The sequence below is a fragment of the Tursiops truncatus genome, chromosome 20 (genome assembly GCF_011762595.2).
Source record: "Tursiops truncatus isolate mTurTru1 chromosome 20, mTurTru1.mat.Y, whole genome shotgun sequence".
In the NCBI taxonomy this organism is placed as follows: Eukaryota; Metazoa; Chordata; class Mammalia; order Artiodactyla; family Delphinidae; genus Tursiops; species Tursiops truncatus.
In genome coordinates this window covers 41903777-41920162 of record NC_047053.1, presented here as the reverse complement: position 1 = coordinate 41920162, position 16386 = coordinate 41903777, and the positions used below count along the sequence as shown (strand labels likewise).

At 39.4% G+C, this 16386-nt stretch overlaps 1 protein-coding gene across 5 annotated transcripts in view; it reads left to right on the top strand.

The window, feature by feature from the left end:
- NSF (N-ethylmaleimide sensitive factor, vesicle fusing ATPase) overlaps positions 1 to 16386 on the top strand; it is a 156167-nt gene that overhangs the window by 50878 nt on the left and 88903 nt on the right. The gene's annotated exons all lie outside the window — the stretch shown is intronic.

Sequence of the window (16386 nt, the reverse complement as noted above, 5' to 3'; positions counted from 1 at the left end):
CAGATGCAGGATAGACATTGGAATTTCCATGTTGCATACAAAGAAATGCACTAGTCATTTATCACTTTTTTCTTGAAGGTTTATTTAATTTATCTGTGTGTGTGAAATGGCTTTATTTGCCCTGGTGGAAATGCTGTCATGACTGTTTTCATATCCATATCATAGGTTGGATTGGAATGTGAGCAACAGAATATCTGAGAAAGGAATTTATAACATAACAGCTTCTGGAAGACTATTAGTATTAAAAACAGTATCCAAAAAAACTGAAGGAATACAAATGTATTACTCCCTTCACCTCCATCATTCTTTATCTTTAAATTGCTACTGGGAGATAAAAGTACATTCATCATGGTGGGGATAAGAACTGCTTTCCAGGCACTAAGTGCTTGGTTCTATCAACCTCCTATTGTTGGTAGCTTTTCTGCCTGGTTGCTCACTCTGATAAATTACAGGCACAGCACACACCTGTTCACTGGCTAAAGGTCGAGTTTGGATTTGGATTAAGAGAAAATGACAGAGACCCTCATCACCTGAGTTTTATACACCTTGAAATGGCAATAGCATACTTTTTTATCTGAAAGATACAAAGGCCAAGTCCATAAAAAACAGAATTTTAATTTGGAAAATAGTTAAAAGTATGGTAGTTCACTATCTTGGTAATGTGTATTTTGAGGCACAATAAATCCATAAAACTTTTAAATAAAGACATGGAAATATTGTTTAAGTATACTTGGGGTATAAGCAGAGATTAAAGGGTAATTCCAAATGTTCTAAGTTATTCTTGTGGAATATTTTTACTAGTTTTCAAGCCTGAGCCCCATATAGAAATAGTCTAATGATTGTTTCTTTGAGCATGTATACTCGTCAGCCAACAAGTAGAAAAATTACTGCCTCTATAAGTTATATCTTTTAATTATAGTATAAGTATTTTCTCACGGTTTAGAAACTTTTGAGGATTCAGTTATTCAGATACTAGGTTCCTGTTTGTGCATTATCCAAACCCTGCTCATTAGGGCCTCTGTCTGAGGTTGAGGAGATAACACGTAAAGGAGTAAACTCATTTCAGTCAATTTGTGACTCTGCCAGCGGTTGAAGAGTTTGAAATTAAATCAAAACAGGTTTGGGGGCTTCCCTGGTGGCGCATGGTTGAAAGTCCGCCTGCCGATGCAGGGGACACGGGTTCGTGCCCCGGTCTGGGAAGATCCCACATGCCGCGGAGTGGCTGGGCCCGTGAGCCATGGCCACTGAGCCTGTGCGTCCGGAGCCTGTGCTCCGCGATGGGAGAGGCCACAACAGTGAGAGGCCCACGTACCGCAAAAAAAAAAAAAACAGATTTGGGATTTCTGAGTGACTTTAATCTGTTTTTGCAATCCATATTGAAATTAGTTGAATTATATAGTATGCTTTTTGTTGTTGTTAATGTGCTTTTTGACCAAGGACCTTGAATTTCAGTTTTGTTGGTGAGTACTACTACCCAGAACCTTTTTTTTAAATAAATCTTTTATTTAATTGGAACATTAACCATTAACTTATTTTAGGCAAACAAAGAATTACTATATTTTATTTATTTATTTATTTATAGCTGCATTGGGTCTTCGTTGCTGTGCTTGGGCTTTCTCTAGTTGCAGTGCGTGGGCTTCTTGTTGCATTGGCTTCTCTTATTGTGGAGCACAGACTCCAGCTGCACGGGCTTCAGTAGTTGTGGCACGTGGGCTCCGTAGTTGTGGCTCACGGGCTCTAGAGCGCAGGCTCAGTAGTTGTGGCACATGGGCTCAGCTGCTCTGCGGCATGTGGGATCTTCCCAGGCCAGGGCTCGAACCCGTGTCCCCTGCACTGGCAGACAGACTCCCAACCACTGCACCACCAGGGAAATCCCCAGAACCTTTTTTTTATGGATTTACTTTTCTAATACTTTTATACTGACTTAGTTAGGCATAAATGAGTTCTTATTTTAATGTAGTAAATTTTTTTTGCTTTATGGCATTTTGCTATCCAGAAGCTTGTGTTATCAATTTGATTTAAAAGACATTAAGTCTAAAGGTACATTGGCTTTTGAGCTGAACTGAAAGACATTTTTTTCTTTATTCTGAATTAAGATTCTCAGTGTCCTTATGCTACTTTATTTTATGGTAAAATGGCTGAAAAATAATTCTCTTGCTGTGCACGTATCATTCCTTATTTTCCAATAGAATGTTCTTTTTTCGTTTGAATTTTGGGGGAATTACATAATAGAATATTTCATTGCCTTCTAAGTGCAGTGTGATTTTAAAGTTCTCATTGGGCTTTGATGAAGGTATATAAAAGAACAGATTGCTACATTTAATTTAAAATGACATTACAAGGACTTCCCTGGTGGCGCAGTGGTTAAGAATCCGCCTGCCAATGCAGGGGACACGGGTTCGATCCCTGGTCCGGGAAGATCCCACATGCCACGGAGCAACTAAGCCCGTGCGCCGCAACTACTGAATCCCGTACACCTAGAGCCCGTGCTCCGCAGCAAGAGAAGCCACCGCAATGAGAAGCCCGCGCACCGCAACGAAGAGTAGCCCCCACTTGCTGCAAATAGAGAAAGCCTGCGCGCAGCAACGAAGACCCAACACAGCCAAAAATAAATTAATTAATTAAAAATAAATAAATAAATAAAATGACATTACATGTGTCCTTTTTTATATATATCCTGTATTCTTTTACCCTGCCGGGTGGAAACAAAATTGGCTAATTTTTTCCCTCATTGTCTCTGTTAACTAAATCGTCAACCTATATGGTTGTGAGATCTCACTGGACACTGGATATGATTGGTTAAATCAATTCAAATGGAAAAAAAATAGGGATTAGAAAAGAATAATTAACATAGGTTATGGGACTATTTTATTTTGTTTAAGCAGAGAACATTTTTACTTTTGGCTTGAGACCAAATCATTGTTTTTACCATGGAGTCTAGAGTTATGTCTACTTTGTAAACAGGAATCTTAACTAAATGAATCTTTTTGCCTATATATCAAAGTTTCAAGTTCACAAAGTGATAAATTTAGAATTATCTTCTGTCATTGTGTTTATGAGACTGAGAATTGTAAGTAATATAGTTCTTTCCTTTTGCTTGAAAAACTTCATGTTGCTTTTGAAAACTGTAAATATACCTTAGGTAATACAGAATGTTGCCAGTGAGATACAGAGAGACTAAAGGACTAACCAGAGGCACACATTTATGCAGAAAATATAGGGATCAGATGAGGTAATACCCATGAAATAAGTGTCCTAGAGTTTCCAAAATGTTAGTTTCTCTCTTGAAATGCATTCAAGTACTTCCTGTTTTTGTTGTAACATTTTTATAGAATTAAAGTCAAGGAAGGCCTTAAAAGGGAAAAGAAGAAGTCACATACAGCCAGCCCTATAGAGAATGGAAGAAAGGTCATATGCAGAAGTATGAAAAGGGATTACTTTGGGGGGATACCAGTTTAGACTTTTGTTGTTCTTGTTTTAATCAGTGTAAGTATTTAATCAGTGTAACTAACTTTTTCTTTGTCTGGAGCAGTTGGACTCACCCAAACCCACATGGGGCGGCTCTTCCTTGAAAGCACATGAAAGCATTAGCAAGGAAAACTAGACCTAAACCTTGCACTTAGCAGATACCCTCAGCAATTTAGTTAGAATATCCTCTAATGCCTACAATGATAGCCGTTAAGTTAGGAAAGACCTTAAATCCTTTGTGGGATAATATAGAAGTACCTTTTGCATCCCAGGATAGAAATGTGGGCATCAAAAACCAGCATCTGGAAGTATGGGTGAATAAACTCAGCAGTCCTTGGGTGCACCCAGGTGTCGATGGCATATGCATGTACTCCTCTTCAGACGTTGACCATGCTTATTCCCTTGTGTGCAGTTTTGTGCATAGTGCTCTGGATAAATAATTGATTACCTCAGTTCTCATTGTAGCTCTTTTGTTGGAAAAGATAGTTTCCACAGAGAAACTTCATTTTTTGGCATCCCTGGCAAGTTACCTCTAAACTATAAATGTCAGAGCAAAACAACAGTAACAATTTTTTTTCAAAGAACAGTGAAATAATTGTTAAAGAATTAAAGAATTGTAATATAATTTTAGGACTAGGTTCACATGTATCCAAGGAAAGGGGCTTTGGCAGAAGTTATCTGTATTAGAGCTGAAAGGAAAAGAGTGTAGAGACTTAAAGGCCTCAAGCCTTGTCCTGTCTTTGGGTGGACCTGTACCTTGTAGATATTGCAGGCTGACCAGTGGGGAGGAAAGCCGCTGGTTAGAGTTTTGTATGCCCTTTCTTTGAAACTGACACTGTTCTTTTTGGTCCCCCTTTTTGTGCCTCCCTCTCTAAGCCCATTTTCAATCTGTATTTTTAAGGTTTCTTTTGAAATTCTAGAGGAAAGCAACTCATTTCTGATATCACAAGTGAAACTGCAGTTACTCTGTGAGTAGAGCTGCGGAGAAGATAAGGAGCCTTTCAGTCACATGCAGACATCTTTCACATGCTAAGAACAGTGCAAATAAAATACAGTGGAAGAAAGGGCACTACGGTTTTGTACATGCCATATTTGGGAGAGAGGGAGTTCTTGCTAAGATTAACATAAACACTGACACTCTTAAAATGCATTTTCACACCCCCAACTCATGAGGAGAGATTGCAATTTACATGGTGGTTAAGACATCTTACCGAACTCCAGGGCTCTGTAAAAGGAACCCTAAGGCTAAAGAGCTTATCTGAAATTTGAAAAAAAAAAAAAAAAACATGAAGCTTCCTGACATTCATCTTTTTTCCTTGTATTAGTCATAACTTGCTTTTCAGCTATATTTTAGGTTTTGAATGCCAACCTGACATCTGTTCAAGTCTGCCTGTAATTTATTAAGAAAGGAAAAGAAAGCAATTGCTCACTAGTCAGAGATGCAAAACTTACCCTTTCTGCTTTTCCACAGAGTACTTATAGATGATACTTGAATATGAAGAATGTAATAATTTACTAATTCTAACTCAGGTTGGGGAATTTATCTTTTTTTTTTTTTTTTAATTAGAAGAAGAAAATGGCCTTATGATCATGTGATTTCCAGAATCTCTAGAGCAGGATATAGAAATAAAGCAGACAACCTAAAAATACTATGGGTGCCTTTTAATAAGCTGAAAAATTTAACCTTGAATTAATTTTTCCATTGGTTTTAATTTTTCAGGTTAAATTTACTTACATTTGAATAGAAATAATGTAGTTGTGCTTATATCTCAGAGTCAAATTATATGTAAATTCAGTTGGCATTTTTTATTTATAAACAGACTTTTAGAGTGATTTCTTTCTTTTGGGGTGGCAGAGCTCTCTGTAGAATCACCAATGGATTAGATTTGCTGGCAACTACAGTTGAGTTACTTATAAATCAATAATCGGGTCACTATGAAGTTGAAGTCTAAGTTTTTACCTAAATGTCCACCAGTAAGGAAATGATTAAATAAACTATGCTGCATCCTCCCATCCTCATTATGAAATAGAGGGAGGCGAATCTTAAAATGGTATAGCTCTAAATGTACAGATATGTTTTAGTAATTTAAAAAATCTGAAGCAGATGCATTACAGAAGTCCATATGGACTCACATTAAATTGAAAAAATTGTTTACTTCTGTGAAAGGGAATTTAGGATGGACATAGAGGGAGATTTTTGTTCTTTCACTCGTGTACCCCTTCTCTGAATGTTTAACTGGGATATTATATTTCTACTTGTGTAATTAAAAAACAAACAAAAAGGTACTATCACAGGCTGTTTCTGTCTTGTGGCGGCTCCCCTGACAGCACAGCAAAGGAGCAGGGGGACGGATATGACCCACTCCTTTCATGAGGTTTCAGTGGAGAAGAGGGTGAGGCCTGGATCCCGAGGGCTTTAATTGCAGCTCCTTACAGAGCATAGGCAGACGTGCCTGTCCTTTTCTACTAAAAGATAAATACAATTTCTTGGTGTGTAACAAACTACCTCCTCCAATTACTTTTTGCATTATAGAATGGGTACAAGTAGTTTGTATTGCCTCCAAACCGTGAGAACATTTGCATCTGAGTGCTTAAGCAGCCGAGAAAGCATTAGAGAGGAAAGAGTGGGAGATGGGAAGGAGGGAGAGCAGAGTTTCTGACAGTGTGAGGAACTGTGCTTGAATTTGTTCAGCCTTCAAAACCTTTCCACTGAGGAACCTAACTCATGTGACTCCTAAAGTGAGATGATTGGTGTTTTTTTCCATTTTATCCCCATATTTAGGTGGTGATGATGATGTTAGCTAATACCTATATAGGGCCAGCACCCTTCTAAATGCTTTACATATATTAACTTACTTAATCCTCACAACAACCTTATGAGGTAGATACTATATTGTCCCCATTTTATGGAGAAGGAAACTGAGTGTCAGAAAGGTTGAGTAATTGGTCCAAGACATATAGTTAGTAAGTGGTGGAGTCACATTTGAACTCAGGCAGTCTGGCCTCAGAGTCCATGCCGTTAACTCTTTTTTTTTTTTCTATTTATTTATTTGGCTGTGCCGGGTCTTAGTTGCGGCATGTGGGATCTGCATTTCGGCATGAGGGATCTTTAGATGCGGCATGTGGGATCTAGTTCCCTGACCAGGGGTCAAACCTGGGCCCCCTACGTTGGGAGCCCAGAGTCTTAGCCACTGGACCACCAGGAAAGTCCCATGCTGTTAACTCTTACATTGTTCTTTTCTCATGAAAGCCCATAACATAAAACCGTTAAAATGGGCTTTCTCAGCCCCACTTCTTGGGGACCTCTGTGGTGGTCTTTGAGGGAGCTGGAGCCAAGGGTTTTGCAACTGTGACACCACTGACATTTTGAGCCGGATAATTGTCATGGGGTGCTGGCTGTCCTTTGCATTGTAGGATGTTTAGCAGCATCACTGGCCTCTACCCACTATATGCCAAGTAACACTCCCCATCTCACCCCTAGTGGTGACAACCAGAAGTATCTCCAGACATTGTCAAACATCCCCTGGGGGCAAAATCACCCTTGGTTGAGAACTGATCTACTACAGTCCCCTGACTCCTTCTCTGTACAGATGCAGAAACTGTGCCCCAAGGTCACTAAGCAAGTCACAGGCAGAACTAGGACTAGAACTTGGTTCTCCTGGTCCAGGAACCAGGAGAAAAAGAGGAAAAGGAAATGACTCACTAAGTTTGTACAACTAGTAATTGGCAGAACTGGGTTTGGAAATCAGGATGTCTGGTTCCAGGGTCTATATTCTGAACTGCCTCTCCAGATATTGAAGAGATCTAAGAATCAAGTAGTCAATAAAGCCTTGAATTTTATGTCAGAGAATATCCTATGATGAGTACATATGTTCCATGTTTGCCTTTCTTCCTGAATTAATTCTCAAGGAAATTTACAAAGCTTTCCATGTATGTAAAGGTTGTGAGAACTTAGACAAAATAGGTTTGGGGGTGAAAAGGAAGGGAGAAATTATTAAAACACTGAAGCTCTATAGGTCTGGCCTCACCCCCTACCATTTCCTATATGCACTTATAAATGACAGCCTTCGAACTCAGAAATTATCCAGTACTTTAGTGATCTGGTAGAATTCTACATATTGAGTATATATAGAGATAGTTAATATATAGAGATAGTTAATAACTACAGAAATCTGACCTTTGCATTTAGATATCAGACAACTGTTTAAACTTCTCTGGCCTCTCTTCCTCTGCTAAAGAGTTAAACTACCTCTCCTCCTTCCTCTTTGTCCTCCTCCTTTTCATCTCCTTCTCCTCCTCTTCTTTTTCCCCCTCCTGCTTCTCCCCCTTCCCCCCAACCCCTCCTTCTTCCCTTTTTTCTTTTTAAGAGTAGAGGTATTTTATAAAATCTCAGATTTCTCTCAAGGCAGTGAGGGTATTGACTGAAAGCATAAAGATCTCTATCTGTTTGGGTTTTAAAATTTGAGTGGACAAACTGTCTCAATTAGGATTGCTTTTTTTAAAAAAAATTTATTTTTTATACAGCAGGTTCTTATTAGTTGTCTATTTTATACACATCACTGTATACATGTCAATCCCAATCTCCCAATTCATCCCACCACCACCACCCCAGCCCCCGCTTTCCCCCTTGGTGTCCATATGTTTCTTCTCAACATCTGTGTCTCTATTTCTGCCCTGCAAACCAGTTCACCTGGACCATTTTTCTAGGTTACAGATATACACGTTAATATACAATATGTGTTTTTCTCTTTCTGACTTACTTTACCCTGTATGACAGTCTCTAGATCCATCCATGTCTCTACACATGACCCAATTTCGTTCCTTTTTATGGCTGAGTAATAGTCCATTGTATATATGTACCACTTCTTCTTTATCCATTCATCTGTCAGTGGGCATTTAGACCTGGCTATTGTAAATAGTGCTGTAAGGAAAATTGGGGTGCATGTGTCTTTTTGAATTATGGTTTTCTCTGGGTATATGCCCAGTAGTGGGATTGCTAGGTCATATGGTAATTCTATTTTTCATTTTTTAAGGAACCTCCATACTACTCTCCACAGTGGCTGTATCAATTTACATTCCCACCAGCAGTGCAAGAGGGTTCCCTTTTCTCCACACCCTCTCCAGCATTTGTTTGTAGATTTTCTGATGATGCCCATTCTAACTGGTGTGAGGTGATACCTCATTGTAGTTTTGATTTGAATTTCTCTAATATTTAGTGACGTTGAGCAGCTTTTCATGTGCTTCTTGGCCATCTGTATGTCTTCTTTGGAGAAATGTCTATTTAGGTCTGCTGCCCATTTTTTGATTGGGTTGTTTGTTTTTTTAATGGTGAGCTGCAGGAGCTGTTTATATATTTTGGAGATTAATCCTTTGTCCGTTGATTCATTTGCAAATATTTTCTCCCATTCTGAGTGTTGTCTTTTCGTCTTGTTTGTAGTTTCCTTTGCTGTGCAAAAGCTTTTAAGTTTCATTTGGTCCCATTTGTTAATTTTTGTTTTTATTTCCATTATTCTAGGAGGTGGATCAAAAAAGATCTTGCTGTGATTTATGTCAAAGAGCGTTCTTCCTATGTTTTCCTCTAAGAGTTTTACAGTGTCCGGTCTTACATTTAGGTGTCTAACCCATTTTGAGTTTATTTTTGTGTATGGTGTTAGGGAGTGTTCTAATTTCATTCTTTTACATGTAGCTGTCCAGTTTTCCCAGCACCGCTTATTGAAGAGACTGTCTTTTCTCCATTGTATATCCTTGCCTCCTTTGTCATAGATTAGTTGCCCATAGGTGCGTGGGTTTATCTCTGGGCTTTCTATCCTGTTCCATTGATCTATATTTCTGTTTTTGTGCCAGTACCATATTGTCTTGATTACTGTAGCTTTGTAGTATAGTCTGAAGTCAGGGAGTCTGATTCCTCCAGCTCCGTTTTTTTCCCTCAAGACTGCTTTGGCTGTTCGGGGTCTTTTGTGTCTCCATACAAATTTTAAGATTTTCTGTTTTAGTTCTGTAAAAAATGCCACTGGTAATTTTATAGCAATTGCATTGAATCTGTAGATTGCTTTGGGTAGTATGGTCATTTTCACAATATTGATTCTTCCAATCCAAGAACATGATATATCTCTCCATCTGTTTGTGTCATAGGTATTTTATTCTTTTTGTTGCAGTGGTGACTGGGATTGTTTCCTTAATTTCTCTTTCTGACCTTTTGTTGTTAGTGTATGGGAATGCAAGAGATTTCTGTGCATTAATTTTGTATCCTGTAACTTTACCAAATTCATTGATTAGCTCTAGTAGTTTTCTGGTGGCATCTTTAGGATTCTCTATGTATAGTATCATGTCATGTGCACACAGTGACAGTTTTACTTCATCTTTTCCAACTTGTATTCCTTTTATTTCTTTTTCTTCTCTGATTGCCGTCGCTAGGACTTCCTAAACTATGTTGAGTAATAGTGGCAATAGTGGACATCCTTGTCCTGTTCCTGATCTTAGAGGAAATGCATTCAGTTTTTCACCATTGAGAACGAAGTTTGCTGTGGGTTTGTCGTATATGGCCTTTATTATGTTGAGGTAGGTTCCCTCTGTGCCCACTTTCTGGAGAGTTTTTATCATAAATGGGTGTTGAATTTTGTCAAAAGCTTTTTCTGCATCTATTGAGATGATCATATGGGTTTTATCCTTGAATTTGCTAATATGGTGTATCACATTGATTGGTTTTTGTATATTGAAGATTCCTTGCATCCCTGGGATAAATCCCACTTGATCATGGTGCATGATCCTTTTAATGTGTTGTTGGATTCTGTTTGCTAGTATTTTGTTGAGGATTTTATATTCATCAGTGATATTGGCCTGTAATTTTCTTTTTTTGTAGTATATTTGTCTGGTTTTGGTATCAGGGTGATGGTGGTCTTATAGAATGAGTTTGGGAGTGTTCCTTCCTCTGCAATTTTTTGGAAGAGTTTGAGAAGGATGGGTGTTAGGTCTTCTCTAAATGTTTGATAGAATTCACCTATGAAGCCATCTGGTCCTGGACTTTTGTTTGTTGGAGGATTTTTAATCACAGTTTCAACTTCATTACTTGTAATTGGTCTATTCATATTTTCTGTTTCTTCCTGGTTCAGTCTTGGAAGGTTATACCTTTCTAAGAACTTGTCCATTCTTCCAGGTTGTTCATTTTATTAGCATAGAATTGCTTGTTGTATTCTCTTATGATGCTTTGTATTTCTGTAGTGTCCGTTCTAACTTCTCCTTTTTCATTTCTAATTTTATTGATTTGAGTCCTCCCTCTTTTTCTTGATGAGTCTGGCTAATGGTTTATCAATTTTTTTTTTTTTTTTTTTTTGTGGTACGCGGGCCTCTCACTGTTGTGGCCTCTCCCGTTGCGGAGCGCAGGCTCCGGAAGCGCAGGCTCAGCGGCCATGGCTCAGGAGCCCAGCCGCTCCGCGGTATGTGGGATCTTCCCGGACAAGGGCACGAACCCGCGTCCCCTGCATCGGCAGGCGGACTCTCAACCACTGTGCCACCAGGGAAGCCCTATCAATTTTGTTTATCTTCTCAAAGAACCAGCTTTTAGTTTTATTGATCTTTGCTATCATTTTCTTTGTTTCTATTTCATTTCTTTCTGCTCTGATCTTTATGATTTCTTTCGTTCTGCTAACTTTGGGTTTTGTTTGTTCTTCTTTCCCTAGTTCCTTTAGGTATCTAGTTCCTTTAGGTGTAAGGTTAGATTGTTTATTTGAGATTTTTCTTGTTTCTTGAGGTAGGCTTGTATTGCTATAAACTTCCCTCTTAGAACTGCTTTTAGTGCATACCATAGGTTTTAGATTGTCGTATTGTCGTTGTAATTTGTCTTTAGGTATTTTTTGATTTCCTCTTTGATTTCTTCAGTGATCTCTTGGTTGTTTAGTAATGTATTGTTTAGCCTCCATGTGTTTGTGTTTTTTTCATTCTTTTACCCTGTAATTGATTTCTAATCTTATAGTGTTGAGATGCCTGATATGATTTCAGTTTTCTTAAATTTACCGAGGCTTGATTTGTGACCCAAGATGTGATCTGTCCTGGAGAATGTTCCATGTGCACTTGATAAGAAAGTGTATTCCGCCACTTTTGGGTGGAATGTGCTATAAATATCAATTAAATCTATCTGCTCTGTTGTGTCATTTAAAGCTTGTGTTTCCTTATTCATTTTCTGTCTGGATGATCTGTCCATTGGTATAAGTGAGATGTTAAAGTCCCCCACTGTTATTGTGTTACTGTCGATTTCCTCTTTTTTAGCTGTTAGCAGTTGCCTTATGTATTGAGGTGTTCCTATTTTGGGTGCATAAATATTTACAATTGTTATATCTTCTTCTTGGATTGATCCCTTGATCATTATTTAGTGTCCTTCCTTGTCTCTTGTAACATTCTTTATTTTAAAGTCTATTTTATCTTATATGAATATTGCTACTCCAGCTTTCTTTTGATTTCCATTTTCATGGAATATCTTTTTCTGTCCCCTCACTTTCAGTCTGCGTGTGTCCATAGGTCTGACGTGGGTCTTTTGTAGACAGCATATATAAGGGTCTTGTTTTTGTATCCATTCAGCCAGTCTCTGTCTTTTGGTTGGAGCATTTAATCCATTTACATTTAAGGTAACTATTGATATGTATGTTCCTATTACCATTTTCTTAATTGTTTTGCATTTGTTATTGTAGGTCTTTTCTTTCTCTTCTGTTTCCTGTCTAGAGAAGTTCCTTTAGCATTTGTTGTAAAGCTGGTTTGGTGGTGCTGGCTTTTGCTTGTCTGTAAAGGTTTTAGTTTCTCCATTGAATCTGAATGAGATCCTTGCTGGGTAGAGTAATCTTGGTTGTAGGTTTGTCCCTTTCATCACTTTAAATATGTCCTGCCACTCCCTTCTGGCTTGCAGAGTTTCTGCTGAAAGATTAGCTGTTAACCTTATGGGGATTCCCTTGTATGTCATTGTTGCTTTTCCCTTGCTGCTTTTAATATTTTTTCTTTGTATTTAATTTTTGATAGTTTGATTAATATGTGTTGGTGTGTTTCTCCTTGGATTTATCCTGTATGGAACTCTCTGTGCTTCCTGGACTTGATTGACTATTTCCTTTCCTGTGTTAGGGAAGTTTTCAACTATAATCTCTTCAAATTTTTTCTCAGTCCCTTTCTTTTTCTCTTTTTCTTCTGGGACCCCTATAACTCGAATGTTGGTGAGTTTAATGTTGTCCCAGAGGTCTCTGAGACTGTCCTCAATTCTTATCATTCTTTTATCTTTATTCTGCTCTGTGGTAGTTATTTCCACTATTTTATCTTCCAGGTCACTTATCTGTTCTTCTGCCTCAGTTATTCTGCTATTGATTCTTTCTAGAGAACTTATAATTTCATTTATTGTGTTGTTCATCATGGTTTGCTCTTTAGTTCTTCTAGGTCCTTGTTAAACGTTTCTTGTATTTTCTCCATTGTTTCCGAGATTTTGGATCATCTTTACTATCATTACCCTGAATTCTTTTTCAGGTAGACTGCCTATTTCCTCTTCATTTGTTTGGTGTAGTGGGTTTTTACGTTGCTCCTTTATCTGCTGTGTATTTCTCTGTCTTCTCATTTTGCTTAACTTACTGTGTTTGGGGTCTCCTTTTCACAGGCTGCAGATTCGTAGTTCCTGTTGTATTTGGTGTCTGCCCCCAGTGGGTAAGGTTGGTTCAGTGGGTTGTGTAGGCTTCCTGGTGGAGGGGACTGATGCCTGTGTTCTGGTAGATGAGGCTGGATCTTGTCTTTCTGGTGGGCAGGACTGCGTCTGGTGGTGTATTTTGGGGTGTCTGTGAACTTATTATGATTTTAGGCAGCCTCTCTGCTAATGGGTGGGGTTGTGTTCCTGTCCTGCTAATGGTTTGGCATGGGGTGTCCAGCACTGGAGCTTGCTGGTCGTTGAGTGGAGCTGGGTCTTAGAGTTGAAATGGAGATCTCTGGGAGAGCTCTCGCTGATTGATATTACATGGGGCTGGGAGGTCTCTGGTGGTCCAATGTCCTGAACTCGGCTCTCCCACCTCAGAGGCTCAGGCCTGACACCCGGCCAGAGCACCAAGACCCTGTCAGCCACACGGTTTTCCCTCTTGGCACTGGACTCTGTGGACCACCACCCCATCCTCATCACGGAGGGAGGCTTTCAAGTAGGTAGATGTGGAAGGAATGCGTGACACACTGGTGGAGAAGCGGGAGCCTGGCCAGCCCAACGGGCTCCAACAATGGGTGAAACTATGCCAGTGAAACACACTGCAAGTTCTCGGGTGTATAGCTCTGTTCTTAATGTCTTCTAATTATTCATTTGCATTACACTTGTAAAGCAGAGTTTCTCAACCTTGACATTTTTGACATTTTAGGCTGGATAATTCTTTGTTGGAGGGGGTATATCCTGTTCATTATAGGATGTTTAGCAGCATCTCTGGGCTCTATTCACTCAATGCCAGTAGTTCCCTCCTTCCTCCTGTGTGACAATCAAAAATGTCTCCCCTGAATTGCAGAATTGCCCTGCATTGAGTGCATGCATTGAAGGCAGAACTGTAATGTCTTTTTATCCATGTATTATCAACACTGGGGCTGTTTGGAATATGGTCTACAGATCACTGCTGGACCATGAACTGTTGTTACCAGTCCACGATAAGATAAATACCAAAATTGAAAACAAGAATTTAGAAACTTTTTTTAGGAATTTAACATTACCACAACGTTTTTTATTGCATTTTACAATATTGGTCTGCAATGGATTGAAAACTTCAAAGAAAAAGAAAAACAACAGGACCTTAGCATAGGTAGTTTGAGAAGTACTACCCTACATAAATATTTGCTAAATGAATGAAATTTGTGAACAATTATAATGGGAAATCATTGGGGAATTTTCAGCAGTGGCATAAAGCAATTAAAGTTAATATTTTAAATAATTAATATGGTTATTCTATGTGAAAAGCATTGCTCTAGAGAGGAAGTGGGAGACCAGTAGACCATAATTGTCCAGTTGTATGGTACTTAGAACCTGGATTAGGGCGGTGACAGTGGGAATGGAAAGGGAAGAAAAGATGTGAAAACAATTACAAAGATGAAATTGGCAGAGTTTGGTCATTATTTACTGTGGTGACAAAATTGGAGGTGAGACTCATGTCTCAGTGAGGAAATGTTAGAAATAAGAGAATCAGGAGGACCTCATTTGGGGGGAGTGGAGAATAATCATTGCACATATTTTCATCACCACAAAAAGAAGCTGGAAGCTGAATTGAGGATAGAAGGAAGAATTGCTGATATTTACTTTTACTGAAGGAGAGCTTCAGTCAGTCTACACACATTTAAGAAACACACTGTGGAACACTCTTTCTTGAAATAATCTCATTACTTGATTTTTCTCCCTCCAAGGATTTCTGATCTTCCTTTTACCTCTCTGGGTGTCCCTTCTCAGTCTCTTTTGTGTCCTTTACAGTGGAGTTCCTCAGGAGTCTGTCTTAGAGCTACTCTTTTCCTCACTCTGTAATTGTTCTCCCCCAAATTGATCACATCCATTTCCACAGGTTAAATTAGTGTCTTTATGCCATTAACTCTCAAATATGCATATTCCATCACAGTCTTAACTTAGAGCTCTTAGCAGCATAACCTCTTAGCTATCTCATGATCATACAGTAAATTCACAGTCAAACTCATTCAACTGCCCCCTCCATCCTCCCTAAACATACTTCTGTTTTCTAGCTCAGGCGATGCTCTAGCTGAGAATCTGGGCACCCTCTTTAACTCGTCTCTTTCCCTCACCTCCCATTTCCTGTCAGTGCTGCAGTCTTCTCAGAATCTCAAATCTGTCCAGTTCTCTCCATCTCCCCCGCCACTGCCTTCCTTCAGGCCACCATTATCTCTTGCCTGAATTGCTCCTTAAGCCTTCAGCCTTGCCCTTCCCTAATCCATTCTCCACACTGTAACTGGAGCGATTTTTATAAAAAGGCAAGTCTGATCCTGTCACTCCACTGGTTAAAACTCTTTAGTAGCTCTCCTTAACTCCATCCATGGCTTACAAGCCCTATGTGGTCTGCCCCCTGCCAGACTTTCCCACCCTTTCTTTCAGCCTCTGCCCCCTCTCCCATGCTCTGGGTTCCAGCCAACCTGTGCTATTTTCAGTTCGTCTAATTTGCCATGCTACTGTTTCTTACCTCTATATCCGAGGGTACTTTTTCACCATCTTTTTATCCAACTTCTGTTTATCCTTTAGGCCTCAGCTTTGATCTCGCTTTTTTCAGAATGCTTTTACTTTAGTGTCCTCCTAGGTGTTCCAGTAATTCCATGTGTTCTTTTATGCATTATTACCTTGTAGCATAACTGCTTATTACATATATTCCAGCCCCCTGCATGCCCCTACCCCCCACAAGCATAATATAAATTCAGTAAGGAAGAGACCTTGTTTATTTGGTTACTAGTGTATGTTCTGCTCCTGTGCTGGTGCCTGGCTCATAGTATAAATTTTCAGGAAAAGAATAAATGCCGAGAACTTGATTAATCTCAGTTGTGGAACACTTTAGTTGGTTAGACCCAAGTCCTGCCCTCAAGATGCTTACAGTGTATTTGGGACTAACACTATATTTGCACATCCCAGAGCAGTATTTTTTTTTAAGATTTATTTATTATTTATTTATTTTTGGCTGCGATGGGTCTTAGTTGCGGCACATGGGATCTTCGTTGAGGCATATAGGATCGTTCACTGCGGCGCGCGGGCTTCTCTCTAGTTGTGGCGTGTGGGTTTTCTCTCTCTAGTTGTGTTGTGCAGGCTCCAGAGCGCACGGGCTCTGTAATTTGCTGCACGCGGGCTCCCTAGTTGAGGACCATGAGCTCAGTAATTGTGTTGCGTGGGCTTAGTTGCCCTGCGGCACGTGGGATCTTAGTTACCCGACCAGGGATCGAACCCGCATCCCC